The sequence below is a fragment of the Musca vetustissima genome, unplaced genomic scaffold, assembly GCF_032173495.1.
Source record: "Musca vetustissima isolate MV318-11 ecotype Yass unplaced genomic scaffold, APGP_CSIRO_Mvet_v1 utg11962, whole genome shotgun sequence".
Classification (NCBI taxonomy): domain Eukaryota; kingdom Metazoa; phylum Arthropoda; class Insecta; order Diptera; family Muscidae; genus Musca; species Musca vetustissima.
Genome location: NW_026878298.1, coordinates 20,117 through 36,192, shown reverse-complemented (window position 1 = coordinate 36,192; position 16,076 = coordinate 20,117). Strand labels below are relative to the sequence as shown.

At 34.1% G+C, this 16,076-nt stretch overlaps 1 protein-coding gene across 1 annotated transcript in view; it reads left to right on the top strand.

Annotated features, from left to right (window-relative positions):
• LOC133323107 (neuroligin-3-like) overlaps window positions 1-16,076 on the top strand; it is a gene marked incomplete at its 3' end in the record, with an annotated part of 84,847 nt that overhangs the window by 53,204 nt on the left and 15,567 nt on the right. The window lies entirely within an intron of this gene.

The window sequence follows — 16,076 nt, the reverse complement described above, 5'->3', positions numbered from 1 at the left end:
ATAGTCGTAGATTTTTAAAGAATTTTCATGAGGCAAAGGATAGCACCATAGTCGTGGACTTTTAAACAGTTTTTTGGAGGCAAAGAATACCACGATAGTCGTGGACTTTTAAAGCCTGTTTCAGAAGCGTGGATTAAAACCAGTAAGGAAAGAAGTAAAGTCGGACTATATGATACACTTCACCACTTTGGGTATATTGTACATATGTATCCTTACAATAGCACGTCAATGTTCCCTCAAAGGAATATACTCATATCTTTCTGCAACCTATGATATATTTAATTTCATTCTGGCAGATTTAGAGTAGTCTGGAAAACGATTTATAGCAAAATTGATACACGCTATTCGGTACGCCGCACTGTTAAAAATTTAATCTCAATCAGACACCCGTTCAAAAAACATATGGAAGCCATGGCTGCACCTGCATAAATTTCAACAAACATTAGGAGTTTATTTATGTAAATCGGACGAAAATATATATGGGAGCTAGCTATATCTAAATCTGAACCGATTCTCACGAAACTTAGCACACATCATTCTAGGCTGAATTCAGTACGCTTTGCCAAATTTCGTGCAAATCGAAAGATATTTGAGGCAATGTATAGCTCAAATGCGATAATATTTCAAAGGCTGTGGATAGCTCTTCAGATGTGGAGTTATTTTTTTATTTCTAACCACTGTACGCTGAGCTTTTTTTATTTTTACCTTAATTTACCAAACAAATTCGAAATAATGATTTTTGTAAATTATGATTATAACTACAAAGACATACAAAACAATTAAAAAGTTAATTTTAACAAATTCTGTAACCGCATTCCCCGAAAAGTTGTCAGAGAAATTATAAATTTGAGAAATATCATCTTTGAAGAATTTATTAATTAATAAAGATGAAGTTGTTAGGTTAGAAGGAAGGATGAGATTTATTATATGATATTCTTTGGTTTTTAAAGAATTTTTCAAAAGCTATGCAGAAATGATTCGGTGTAGATATAGATTTTTTTTTAGATTTTCTAAGCGTCAGTTAAAGTTCCACCGTACCGAAATGTGTATTCCCTCCGCCATAAGATGGACATTCAAAATACAAACAAATTGATTGGAAGTTTTCTATGGAGATTATGTCATAGAAAGTTATTCTCAGAAGAAAACGAAATACAGAAACACAGGTTGGGAAATTGGGGTTAGGACCTTGAACGTACCGACAATGACGCATGATCTTTATATGGAGCTATTTAAATACATGGACTTATTCTGTAAATAATTTACTTACCCAACTAGGTCCTGGAATATCAAATTACATATACTTCGTAAATCCAAAAATATAGTCCATCTTAAAAATGACGCCCAAAAATCGACCAATTTTTAGAATTTGTGGTAGGTATATATAACTACAGAGTATATATATATACATGTACTTTCAAGACACCTCCCTATTACCTCAATTCCATTATTTTGAACTAACTCCCTACCCCATATCGTAATGACACTAAGCTTTATGTACACAACCAAATTATATGTAGTTTTATTTATTGTCTTTCCACCCAGCAAATCTAATTAAAATAATCCATTTTTATTTCAAATTCATATTAAAATAATGAGAAAACGTACAAACAGAACACTCTAGGATATCCTCTCAGCCAGCTCCTTTCTACACCCATACCTATCTATCCACCTTTCCTTGTCAAACATTGCAAATTTTATGAGTATCTAATACGCCAAGTAGGCCAACATTGACATAAATTTCAACATGTGGAACCGAGTGTACACACGCAAAAAAATTGTCTCTATTCTTCAATTTTTGTTGTTGTTGCTGCTGCTGTTGTTATTTTTTCTGTCCTGATGATGTTACTCTTGTCTTTTGGTCGTTAAGAAGATTAAAGTGAACAATGGACAAAGCGGATGAGCCATGCTATAGTATGGTTGAATGCTATTCTTGTGACTTCCGTTTTGAATTTATGACTTTCTTTTTATTTATGCATGCATACATATGTGTGAGTGTGTGTGTGCATTTGAAAGTTGGCTTGATACGTTTGTGTGTGTGAGAACTGGTTTCCGTTTATGGCAAGCAAATGGATTTGCTGAAATTTATACCCACCTATCTAAAATGTCAATCTTACAATTGCAATGGTGTGATGGAGAGAAAAAACAGTGTATATGTGTTCCTCCACATCTAAACATATGTATATCCCTTGGTCAGTGAAATGTGAAGAGAGAAGGATATAAAGGATAGGGATTTGAAGAATGATCTAAAAAAATACAGTGTGGTGAAGTGTATAAATATATTCCTGAACAATTTCACCTGACCGTTGACTGTATCTCATACATTCCTTCACATTAAGAATTGAAGATAATTTTCCAATAGACGTATGGCTGGATATGCAACAGTGATCCCCCTTATGCCTGTATCGCTTACTATATACGTATATGGGTGTATGTGTTTAACACACACATTAACAAAATTCATTTCTTCTAAACATGAAGTTTCGTTCTCTGTGTGAACAAATAACATAGACAAATAATAGAATAGGGGGATGTGGTATTTGCGGTGACTTTTATTGCATTGTGTGTGTGTGTATGTGTTATCATAAATACGTATTTTACGGTCATTTTCATTTCATCGATTGGGTACCACCATCATCACCACCACCACTGTCATTTCTTTTTATTATTTGTCACTGTTTGTCCTGTGTTGCTTTCTGGCGGACTGGTGCTTGCTTCCAAACCACATCAAAGCACAGGACAATGTCATGCGTGTATGGGTTGACAACCAGCGTTCCGCATAGAAAGTCGCTTCATTTTCTTTACGATTTATTGCATTTTATTGTTCTTGTTGTTGCCATATTTATATGACCGTTAAAGTATGTGTTAAAGATGCGACAGTATCTATGGGTATGTGTGGTGGTGGTGGCTGTGGCAGGGTGTTAATACTGCCATAAAAATATTCTGTGGGATTATTTTTTTATGATGATTGTTGTCGTTCGGTTGGTCGCTCGTTCGGTTGGTTGCTTGGTTTGTTAGCTCTGGTGTTAAATCAACCATCAATAATGATGATTTTATTATTTTATTTCTTATATTGTTTTTTCTTCTATATTATTTGCTCCTTATTGTTGCTCTCTGCGTTTATTGCTTGTATTTGTATAGCATTTATCTCGATTCTCCGGATTCAATCTACAATCAATTTATTGCATCGAGTGCAAATTTGTGACAAATATAGCTGTTCGATAAAATAGTTATTATTTAATTTATTTACGACAATCACACTCTCACACAAAGGCGAAACTGAAACAATAGCTTGTGGTATTATGAATATTGTGCCCGGGAGATTATACTATGCGGATTTGTAGCTGTAATACGGAAATGAATGGCAAAAAAAATGGAATCAGAAGCAAATAAATGGATCTAACGGAATAGAAATAATAATAGAACTTAGTCAGCTATTTTATTTTGTATTAAAATGGGAAATAATTTCGATCATAAAGATTATCACACGACAACAAATAAATACAACAGGGCATGATAATCGAAAAGATTAGATGTGATTCCGGAATATAGGTCGTTATGGAGGGGAATTAATAGCCATATTTTTATACAAGGAGCAATAAGCATGGATTTTCAAAAATAAAATAATTTTCACTTTTTATACGCCACACAACTATGGTGTCAGGGTATTATAGCTTCGTGCAGCCCCAAAAGTTTGTAACGCCGTGAAATATTGGTCCTAGACCCACCTTTAAGTATGCCAATCGTCATATCTCGACTAGCTGAGTCGATCTAGACATGTGTGTCCGTCCGTCCGTCTGTCCATTATAATTTGTAAACACGATACAGGCTACAGTTATGGACCAATCTTCACGAAATTTTGCATGTAGGATGGGTTCTGGTCAATGAATAACCCTATTTTTTGATAAAGATCGATTAATATTTAGGGGATGAAATGGACCACAAACTTTATTTTTGTCGGGTTTTCTGGTCGCTCCAGAGGCCGTAATAATGGCCCAAATATCGCGAATTTGCATGGAGAAGGGAATCGGATAAAAGAATAAGCATGCCTGTTTTGATAAAGATTGGTCAATATTTAGCGGGTCAAATGGACCCAAACTTTTGTGTGAAAAATTACAAAATTTATATTCTATGGCGTATATATTTGCCCCTGAAGGACATAGACCCGAGAAGTTGACAGTATATCCAAGAGTAGTCATTGACCTTTAAATTGATACCAATTACATTGTCGTATGTACTCGGATGCGGGAGTTACACTTAAATTTTTACAAGTGCTTACGTATTCAGACATTATTTAGTAATCCATTACCACACTAGAGGGCGGAAATATAGCACTGATCGCTTTGAAATGTTCCATGAGGTTCCAGTTATGGTCAAGGCCAACGCCTATAATTTTCGGTGATGATCAGATAATAATTTTGGGATAAAGTGGACCGAAAACTTTTTTTATTTTTTTTTTTCAAGTCGATATATAGGCCACAATTATAAGACAACATCACAACATAACCCACGGGGAGTGGAATATGGACATGTGCCGAATATTGGAAATATTCGGAAAATATGTCAGTGTAAGGAATAGCTGTTGATTTCGTATGGTCGGTCCCGTCCGTCTATATTGCTCCGCTCACTGGTTTTAATTTAAATTTAATTAAAAAATTATTCCTTTTATTGACCTCTGTTATTATTCTACCTACAATTCCAAAATCCACTTGGCAACTAAACTATATTATTATTCTCTTTTTTTTTGTAAAGCTATAATAAATACTTGTCCGGCAATCAGCAGCCTCGACAATCCGCCCGTCAGGCCTTGATGTCAGTGATGACTTTAGTGCAAATTAGTATTTTCAGCATTTAAATCTCGTGAGGATTTATTATGGTCTATTTACAAGCGTCTGAATTGAATAATTTATTGTTTTTTTTTTTATTCTATTTTTCACTATCAACGGCTGTAATTCTTCTTCAATTCGCTGCTGGCTTCCTGCTCTCTGCCGGGTAGACAGATAAAATGTGAAACTGTTATGTATGTATTCACTATTGCGTTATATCACGTTATTCAGCGACGGAATCATATGTCATTCAGTCAGTCAGGCTGGATCGATGGCTGTCTGTCCGTCCCAACGTCCGTCTGGTTGTCTATGTGTATGTCTGTATATCTGTCGGTTGAGCTGTCAGTCAATCATTCATTCATTTATTGGCTTTATCGTCATAGATAAATCAGTTGGCAATAATCTGTAAATATATACATATACACATATAGAAGGGAGGGCGAGAGAGCGAGAGAGGGTGTATGTGTGTGTGTTTTAGTGAGATTGGGTGTTTGTGATTTTGTAGCCATTTCAGCAAACAAGGATGTTATTGATGTTTATAATAATGTTGTTATTGTTGTTTATGGCACACTCACACATACATATGTTTTTAATCTTAACAAAAATCACATTAAAAAATTGAATTGTTTTTGTTGTTTTCATATATCCTTAACATAACAACTAATTAATTAATTTAATTTGTTTAATATTAAAATTGTATGTATGTGTGTATGATAATTTTGCATTAAGGCGTATGTTAACATACACATACATGTATATTTGTGTGTGTGTGTGTGTATAGAAATGCATTTTAATTTGTTTACCATTATTGGACGCCAATTAACATTGCATTGCTGCAAATAATTAACAGCTAAGCCATTGTTGTCCCTAATAAAATATATAATATATAATTAATTGAGGGGGAGACAAATACAAACACACACACATAATATTACCCGCATATGTGTGTGTACAACAAATACAATTATGGTAAAAAACTTTAATTTTTATTATTATTAAGCCTTTTTAATTTGTTTTGTTAACGGTTAATGTAATTAATATGCCAACATCTATATTGTGACAGTACCAATCTAGGATGTTTATACCCTTCACCACACTGTGGTACAGGGTATTATGTCTGTGTGCATATGTTTGTAACAGGCAAAAATAATCGAGATAGACCCATGGTTCCTTTTGAGAATATGCATAGAATCACTTTCTGAGTCGATTTACGCATGTCCGTCTGTCCGTCCGTCTGTCCATGTTAAATTGTAAACAAAGTACAGGTCGCATTTATGATCCGAATTGGATGAAATTTGGCATAGGTCACTTATTTGGCCCAAGGACGAACCCTATTGAAATTGGGAAAAATCGGTTCAGATTTAGATATAGCTCCCATATATATATTTAACCGATTTAATGTAAACAGTCCCTATATAACTTTCGATTTGCATGAAATTTAGTACAGCCCAATCATTTAGGTCTAGAATGAAGTCTGCCAAGTTTCGTGAAAATCGGTCCAGATTTAGATATAGCTCCCATATATAGTTTCGTCCGATTTCATGTAAATGGTGCCCCAAAGTCCCTATATATCTTTTGATATGCACGAAATTTGGCATAACGTACTGAATTAAGCCTAGAGTGATGTCTGCCCAGTTTCAAGAAAATCGGTCCAGATTTAGATATAGCTCCCATATATAGTTTCGTCCGATTTCATGTAAATGGTGCCCCAAAGTCCCTATATATCCTTCGATTTGCACGAAATTTGGCATAACGTACTTAATTGGGCCTAGAATGATGTCTGCCAAGTTTCATGAAAATCGGTCCCGATTTAGATATAGCTCACATATATAGTTTCGTCCGATTTAATGTAAATGGGGCCCCAAAGTCCCTATATATCTTTCGATTAGCACGAAATTTGGTACAGCCTAATCATTTAGGTCTAGAATGATGTCTGCCAAGCTCCGTGAAAATCGGTCAAGATTTAGATATAGCTACCATATATAGTTTCGTCCGATTTCATGTAAATTGTGACCAAAATCCATATATATCTTTCGATTTGCACGAAATTTGGCATAACGTACTGAATTGAGCCTAGAGTTATGTCTGCCAAGTTTCGTGAAAATCAGTCCAGATTTAGATATAGCTCCCATATATAGTTTCGTCCGATTTCATGTAAATTGTGCACCAACATCCATATATATCTTTCGATTTGCCCGAAATTTTGCACAACGTACAGAATTGAGCCTAGAGTGATGTCTGCCAAGTTTCGATAAAATCGGTCCATATTTCTATATAGCTCCCACATATAGTTTCGTCCGATTTCATGTAAATGGTTCACCAAAGTCGCTATATATCTTTCGATTTGCACGAAATTTGGCATAACGTACTGAATTGAGCCTAGAGTGATGTCTGCCTTGTTTCGTGAAAATCGGTCCAGATTTAGATATAGCTCCATTTTATTATAGATTGATTTTATGTAATTGACGCACCAAGGAACCAATAGGAACAAAACGTTCTAAAGTTAGTATAACCTAACCTGTGACAAGTTTGTTTGAAATCGCTTAATATGTGGATATAGCTTACATATATTTTTTCGCCCGATATCAAGCAAATTGGGCATCATACTCCTCATGTTAGTCAGATTGACATCAAATTTTGCACAACGTACAAAATTGAGCATAGAATTACGTAGTTGCGTTTTCTAGAAGTACAGACATAGTCAACCGGATGACCTATTTATATTTGTTTGAAGTCGATTTACACACTTTATGGACAAATCTAGGTAGATTCACATTTAGATAAATATCACATATTTTATTTCATCCAATTTCATGTTAATAGTCCTGTTTAATGTACCCATAGTGGTGAAGGGTATCCTAGAGTCGGCCCCGTCCGACTTTACTACTTTCCTTACTGGTTTTCTTGTTCAAATGAACAAAAAAAACAGTTTAAATAACAATTTAATGTTTTTTCTGATTTGTTAAATTTAAATTATAAAATTAAATACAATCTGATTTAATTGCAAACAAAGCACAAAAAGTGGGAATCCATTGACGCTTTCGAACAATGATGTATTTTTTTGAAATTTGTGCTAATAGCATTGGTTAGAAATTTATAGACCATTTTCCACACATGCCACTCACATGAGTTTAGCTGGCGTTAAATAAACAATGAGTTTTTTTGATGGCGGGAAAAGCAGCAACTACTGGTAATTTTTTCCAAGGCTATCCACAGCTATAGAGGCGTGAATTTTTAAACTATTTATAAATTCAAAAATAGATTTTTCAAGGACCATACATAAATATAAATGTTTTCAAAGAAAAAATTCATTTTTGGGTTGGTCGATTTATGCATGCTTTATACTTAATTCTGTCCAGTTAAATTGTAAACTAGTGAGCGGAGCAGTATAGTCGGACGGGCCGATCATATGATACCCTACACAACTTCCACAAAAATCTAACTTTCCGTGTTTATATATTCTGAGCATGGTCAATATTTCGCGATATTTGCACCCTCTTGACCGACTAGAAGTGAACAAATATTACTAATATTCAGTATTGCCTTTCAAATTACTTGTCCAGATTCCCTTCACAGTGGGTTGTGTTGTGATGTTCGGCTTTCGCTTGCGGCCTATAGATCGACTCGAAAAAACACAAAATATTAAGTTTTCGGTCCATTTCATCCCAAAATTATTATCTGATCATCACCGAAAATTATAGGCGTTATCCTTGACCATAAGTGGAACCTCATGGGACATTTCAAAGCGATCAGCGCTATATTTCCGCCCACTAGTGTGGTAAAGGGTTACTAAATAATATCTGAATACATAAGCACCTGTAAATGTTTAAGTGTAACTCCCACACCTGAGTACATACGACCATATAATTGGTATCAATTTAAAGGTCAACCACTACCCTTGGATATACCAAACACTTTTCGGGTCTATGCCCTTCAGGTGTGAATCTATACGCTATAGAATACAAATGTTGTATTTTTTCACACAAAAGTCAGGGTCCATTTTACCCGCTAAATATTGACCGATCCTTATCAAAACAGGCATGCTTATTGTTTGGCACGATCCCCTTCTCTATGCAAAAATTCGCGATGTTTGGGTCATAATTGCGGCCTCTAGAGCGACCAGAAAAAACGATAAAAATTAAGTATTTAGTCCATTTCATCCCCTAGATATTAACCGATCTTTACCAAAAATAGGGGTCTTCATTGGGCAGAACCCATCCAACATGTAAAATTTCGTGAAGATTGGTCCATAACTGTGGCCTGTATAGTGTCTACAAATTATAATGGACAGACGGACGGACGGACACACTTGTCTAGATCGACTCAGCTAGTCGAGATATGACGATCGGTATACTTAAAGGTAGGTCTATGACCAATATTTCGCGGCGTTACAAACTTTTGGGGCTGCACAAAGCTATAATACCCTGTCAACATAGTTGTGTAGGGTATAAAAATAGCTTTTTCGAAGACCATACATAAGTATTAATTTTTTTCAAAGACTCCAAAAGCAGTGGATTAAAAAAAACAAAATAATAATAATGACTCTACAGGTCGTGGATTTTTTAGAGAATATTTCAAGGAATCTACAAGGAGAGGGTACTTAAAAGAATATTTTTATAGACCATCCATAGGCGTACAGTTTTTAAAGAATATTTTTTAAGGACTCCAAAAGGTGTGGACTTGTTAAAGAATATTTTTAAGGATCATACCAGCAACGTTTACAGGATTTCATATTCGCCGATTTATGCATGCCCGTCCGTCCGTCTGTCCATGTTAAATTGTAAACAATGTACAGGTCGCATTTTTGATTCGAATTGAATGAAATTTGGCACAGCTCATTTATTTGGCCCAAGGACGAACCCTATTGAAATTGGGAAAAATCGGTTCATATTTAAAAATAGCTCCCATGTATATTTTCGTATGATTTTATGTAAATGGTGCACCAAAGTCCCTACATATCCTTCGATTTGCACGAAATTTGGCACGGCGTACTGAATTAAGTCTAGAAGGATGTGTGTTAAATTTCGTGAAAATCGGTTCAGACTTAGATGCAGCTCCCATATAAATTTTCGTCCGATTTCTGGTAGATAGTGCACCAAAGTCCCTACATATCCTTCGATTTGCATGAAATTTGGCATAGCGTACTGAATTAGATCTAGAACGATGTGTGTTAAATTTCATGAAAATCGGTTCAGATGTCGATATAGCTCCCATATATATTTTCATCCGATTTAAAGTAAGTGGTGCACCAAAGTCCCTATATATCATTCAATTTGCACGAAACTTGGCATAGCGTACTAAATTCAATCTAGAAAGATGAGTGTAAAATTTCGTGAAAATCGGTTCAGATTTAGATATTGCTCCTATATATATTTTCGTCCGATTTTATGTAAATTGTGAACTAAATATTCAAAGTTTGTCCAAAGGGACACAATTTTTTACAATGAACATTATTTAATATTAATTATTTCTGGCAAGTCTCGCTGAAAAGGGATCAGATTTAGATAAAGCTCCCATATATTTTTTCGTCCGATTTTACACAAAATTAATACAAAACATTTCATAATGTACTGAAGTTAGTATAAGCCAGAAGTTAGATATAAATTCTTCACCAAACTCCCCAGGTGGGTCCGATTGGCACAAAATACGGGAGATACTATAACAAAACGTGTGGCAAGTTTTATTGAAATCGGTGTAGATATAGCTCCTAGATATAGTTTTATTCCATTTTAAGTAAAAGGCTCCCATGCACAAAAGACCCAAGTTAGGCCATTTGCTACATAACCTTTGCCAATTTTTGTAGTAATCGGTTCCGATTTAGATATAGCTCCCATATATAGCTTCGTCCGACTTTAGTTAAATGGTACAAAAACGTCCAACGTTAGGCCGACTGACAAAAAAATTTGGAACAACGTACTGAAGTTAATATAACCTAGCATGTGGAAAGTTTTGTTGAAATCGGATTAAATTGGGATAGAGCTACCATATATATTTTCTCCCGATTTTAAGTAAATGATGAACACCAAGAACTCAAAATGTGGGCGGTATGCACAAACCATACTGAAATTAGTATAACCTAACCTGTGACAAGTTTCGATGAAATTGGTTTAGGTTTCGATATAGCTTTTATATAAGTAAATGGTACACCAAACTCCTCATGTTTCTCAGATATTTTTCCCAAATAGTCAACGGGTGTTCGATTGATATTTGCTTTAAATTGATTTACGTAATTTGATCCCATTGTAAGAAGCAACTCTATATCTGACCAAATGACAAATTTAGTATAGGTTGCAGAATGACATGTTTATGGATCCAATTCCATGTTAATGATCCTTCAAAAATGAGACATCGGTTATGATTCATCTGTTGAGTATACCCAAAGTGGTGAAGGGTATCATATAGTCGGCCCCGTCCGACATTACTACATTCCTTACTGGTTTATAGAATATTTTAACACAGACCAAAATAAAAAAAAAACATTTTTTCAAAGAACAATATATAAAATATTTTTTTTTCAAAGACCAAAAGGGGCGTGCATTTTTTATTAAGCTGAATTTTTGACATAGCGCCCAATTCTGTAATTTGGCAAAGAAAATATTTCTTCCCAAGAAATGTTCATATTTAAAAGAACATTGTATATATAATGAATATGTTTGAAAATGAAATAATGATACTTTTCAAGGGACATCTATAGATGAGCATTTAAAAAAAAATGTGTGTTTCAAAGAAAGAACCACTTATGATTGGATTTTTAAAATGATTTTGTGAAGACCTTACAATATAAAACTGGCCCATTTTTTATATTTTCTTAACTTAAAGATCAAATAATTTGTTTAAGGCCCTAAATTATCATGTATCTCACTTTCCATTATAACTTCCACAAATCTCCTTGTAACAAGAACAGAAAATCTGAAATCTCTTTATGGATATATTTAAATCAGGCTTTCCCAAGCTTAAATTCACAAAATAAATTGCAAAGAGTAAATCAAATCCATTGATCATAAATTGCATTACAACCATTTGTACATATCCTCATAAAGGCACACACACCCATACATAACTAAATATACATGGGTTCGATGGAATTTCCTACATATAATCACACTTGCTGTATTGTTACAACTACAAATAATTCACACACACACATATACATACATAATTAAATGCATACATATACACATTTTCAGCATCAATCGTTGCATATACATGCATAAATAAATACCAGCAAATGGTTATTTCCACGAAAAAAAAATCAAACAAAACGAGAAGAGAAATCAGATTTATATCATTAAATAAACGAATTTTTATTTATGATCGTAAATAATACTCTATAGCATACAGTGGCAAACAGCAACTACAACAACAAAACAAACTACGAAAACATGCAAAAATATTAACAAATACACGGCTTTTGAACCCCTACAAAAAATAAAAACGCCCGCAAATGGAGTGAAAAGCTTATGTGATATTTATGGGTGTGTGTGTGTGTGTGTTTGTACCAAAGGTCTATGCTAGTGTGAATGTTTTATAGTGTGTATGTGTGTGTGGCTACACATTTGTGTTTAACACGGATATAGATGTCACCAACTACTCACACTTACTCTTTAACACAAACTCACACACAAACACAGAGAACTACCAAACAGTCGGATTACCAACATTTACGTTATGCATACATGAACGCGGACAGCATCAATACAATTACAAACATACATACATACATTCGTATACAACATTCCATACTATTGAACAGTACCGATTTGCAGAAAAGTAATGATGATTATTTGATGCCTGTATACGAATTGGTGGATGTATATACAAGGGATCGGACAGTGGAACCCATCTATAATAACACAAACAAAACCACTCTGTTGTGTGGAAATAAAGGTAAATATTTCTTTTGAGAATGAATTTAAAAATGCATTCCAATATTAATGTGTTCATTAGAACCTTCACAACACTGTGGTACAGGTTGTTATGTCTTTGTGTATATGTTTGTAACAGTCATAAGGAAACGAGATAGAGAATATGCATATGAGAATATGCATAGAATCACTTTTTAAGCCGATTTATGCATGTCCGTCTGTCCGTCCTTGTATTTTTGTTAACAAAGTACAGGTCGCATTTGTGATTCGATTTGGATGAAATTTGGCACACTTCATTTATTTGGTCCAAGGACGAACCCTATTGAAATTGGGAAATATCGGTTCAGATTTAGATATAACTCTCATATATATTTTTTCGTCCGATTTCAGGTAAATAGTGCACCAAAATCCCTATATATCCTTCGATTTGCACGAAATTTGGCATAGCATTCTGAATTAAACCTAGGACGATGTGTGTTAAATTTTGTAAAAATCGGTTCAGATTAAGATATAGATCCCATATATATTTTCGTTCAATTTTAGGTAAATAGTGCCCCAAAGTCCCTATATATCCTTCGATTTGCACGAAATTTGGCATAGCATTCTGAATTAAGGATATAATAATGTCTGTTAAATTTCGTGAAAATCGGTCCACATTTAGATATAGGTCCCATATATACATTCGTCCGATTTTAGGAAAATAGTGTACCAAAGTCCCTACATATCCTTCGATTTGCACGAAATTTAGCGTAGCGTAGTGAATTAAGTCTAGAATGATGTGTGTTAAGTTTCGTGGAAATCGGTCCAAATTTAGATATAGCTCCCATACATATTTTCGTCCGATTTAATATAAATGGTGTACCAAAGTCCCTATATATCTTTCGATTTGTATGAAATTTGGCACAGCGTACTGAATTAAGTCTAGAATGATGTGTGTTAAATTTCGTGAAAATCAGTTCAGATTTAGATATAGCTCCCATATATAATTTCGTCCGATTTTAGATAAATAGTGCACCAAAGTCTCTATATATCCTTCGATTTGCTCGAAATTTGGCATAGCATTCTGAATTAAACCTAGGACGATGTGTGTTAAATTTCGTGAAAATCGGTTCAAATTTAGTTATAGCTCCCATATATATTTTCGTCCGATTTTATGTAAATAGTGCACCAAAGTCCCTATACATCCTTCGATTTGCACGAAATTTAGCGTAACATTCTGAATTAAACCTAGGACGATGTGTATTAAATTTCGTGAAAATCGGTTCAGATTTAGTTATAGCTCCCATATATATTTTCGTCCAATTTTAGGTAAATATTGCATTCGTGAAAATCGGTTCAGATTTAGATATAGGTTCCATATATATATTCGTCCGATTTTATGTATATAGTAAATGAAGAACTCAAAATATGGCCGAATGCAAGAACTTACGGAAATAAGTGTAACCTAACATGTGACAAGTTTCGATGAAGTCGGTTTAGATTTCGATATTTTGCTTTACATAAGTTTGTCCCAACTCGAAATTCGACCAAAATTTCATGTTAATGGTCTTTCAAAAATGCGACGTCTGTTAGGATTCCATCCCAACGTGGTGAAGGGTATCATATAGTCGGCCCCGTCCGACTTTACTACTTTCCTTACTGGTTTTTTATTGAGGTTCCACTATATCTGTATGTTGTTCGGATAATACTCGAATCCGCCTGAGATTAAACTATTCAGTACTCATTTACATTAATAGCTCTGAATCACACAAAACCATTTTACCAGTGTAAATGTTAATGTGTGCACGATTTTATGACCACGGACACACACACACCAACCAACGTATCCAAAATGCTTTTGTATGTTTATGCATGTGTGTATAAATGCATTTTTTGATCAAGTAAATTTTATTGTTAAAAGGTTTCAAGTGTTTGAGGTATTTTTTTTTCAGTTTTCAACAATGATTGGAATTTATTTCGAGATATTTTTTTTCCAATTAATTTTGAAAAATCAATCAGTTTAACAGCACAAAATCCGTTAACAACATGAAAAATCATTAACATCAGTGGCACCAACATTGGGATCAGCACCATACATGTAAGCCATTACTCTCAGGGTGGTATTTAAGCGAAAGATTTAAGGATTTAAGACACGTTGTGGAATTGATTTAAATACCAAATTTTCCAATGACCAAAACATGCGTGGATATTTTAAAGGAAAATGTTTCCGAGGACCAAAACAGGCGTGGATTTGTTAGAAATATTTTTGTTTCATATACAAGGCGAGAATTTTGTGAAAAATTATTTTTTTAAGTATTCTACAAGGCGTGGATTTATTAAAGAATATTTTTTCGAGGCCCTAAAACATGCGTGGATTTTTTTATAAATATTTTTTCAAAGCCCTAAAAAGGCTTAAAAGAGGCGTTGATTTTTTAAAGAATATTTTTTCAAAGCCCTAAAAAGGCTTAAAAGAGGCGTTGATTTTTTAAATAATATTTTTTCAAAGGCCTAAAACGGCCGTGGATATTTTAAAGAATATTTTTCAAGGACGAATACAAGCGTTTATTTTGTAAGAATATTTTTCAAGGACTAGCAAGTGCGTGGATTTAAAAAAAATATTTTTTAAAGGATCCACAGGCGTGGATTTTTCAAAGAATATTTTTAAGGACCAAAATAAGCAAGGATTTTTTTAAGGACCAAGATAAGCAAAGATTTTTTAAAGGATATTTTTAAGGACTAAGGCAATCAAGGATTGTATAAAGAAACATTTTTTTTTGAGATATCCTCAAGTATTATTTCCTAGTCTTTCTTTTTGTTCCTCTCACTACATGGCGATGAAACAAAAAAAAACAATAGATCCTAAAAGCTTTCCTTTGTAAAGAATTAACTGCATTTGAGACACTTGAGCTTAAAATCGTCGTTTTTATTGTAGTTTTTGTTGTTTCTATCTAAGCAAGGACAACACAAACAAGCCAATTATTGAATGAATAAACGAAAGATTCGACAAACAATAAAACAAAAAAAACATAGACCAGCAAATAAACGCCAAACTGAAAAACATAATTTTTCAATTCTCACATTTCAAAAGCAGAATGAGCGAATTCATTTCATTTAAGTGGCCTTCTTCGGTGCTGAAGCTGTTATACATTAGCACAACGTTTTTTTGTTGGTGTTGTTCAGTCCTTTTATTTACAATGTCCTTGTCGAAGACAAATACGTATTGTTGTATTGGTGGCAATGCCGCTGCCTTAACAGCTCAGCTCAGTAAAGGCATTACAAATACACGTAAGTATTGTGGAAAAATTAGTGGCAACCCGTTAGAAATCTGAAAAATGGAAATGACAGTTGAAAGAATACAAAAGGAAAATGATGGCGGTGACGACAACGGCGACTGCGATGGAGGAGAATA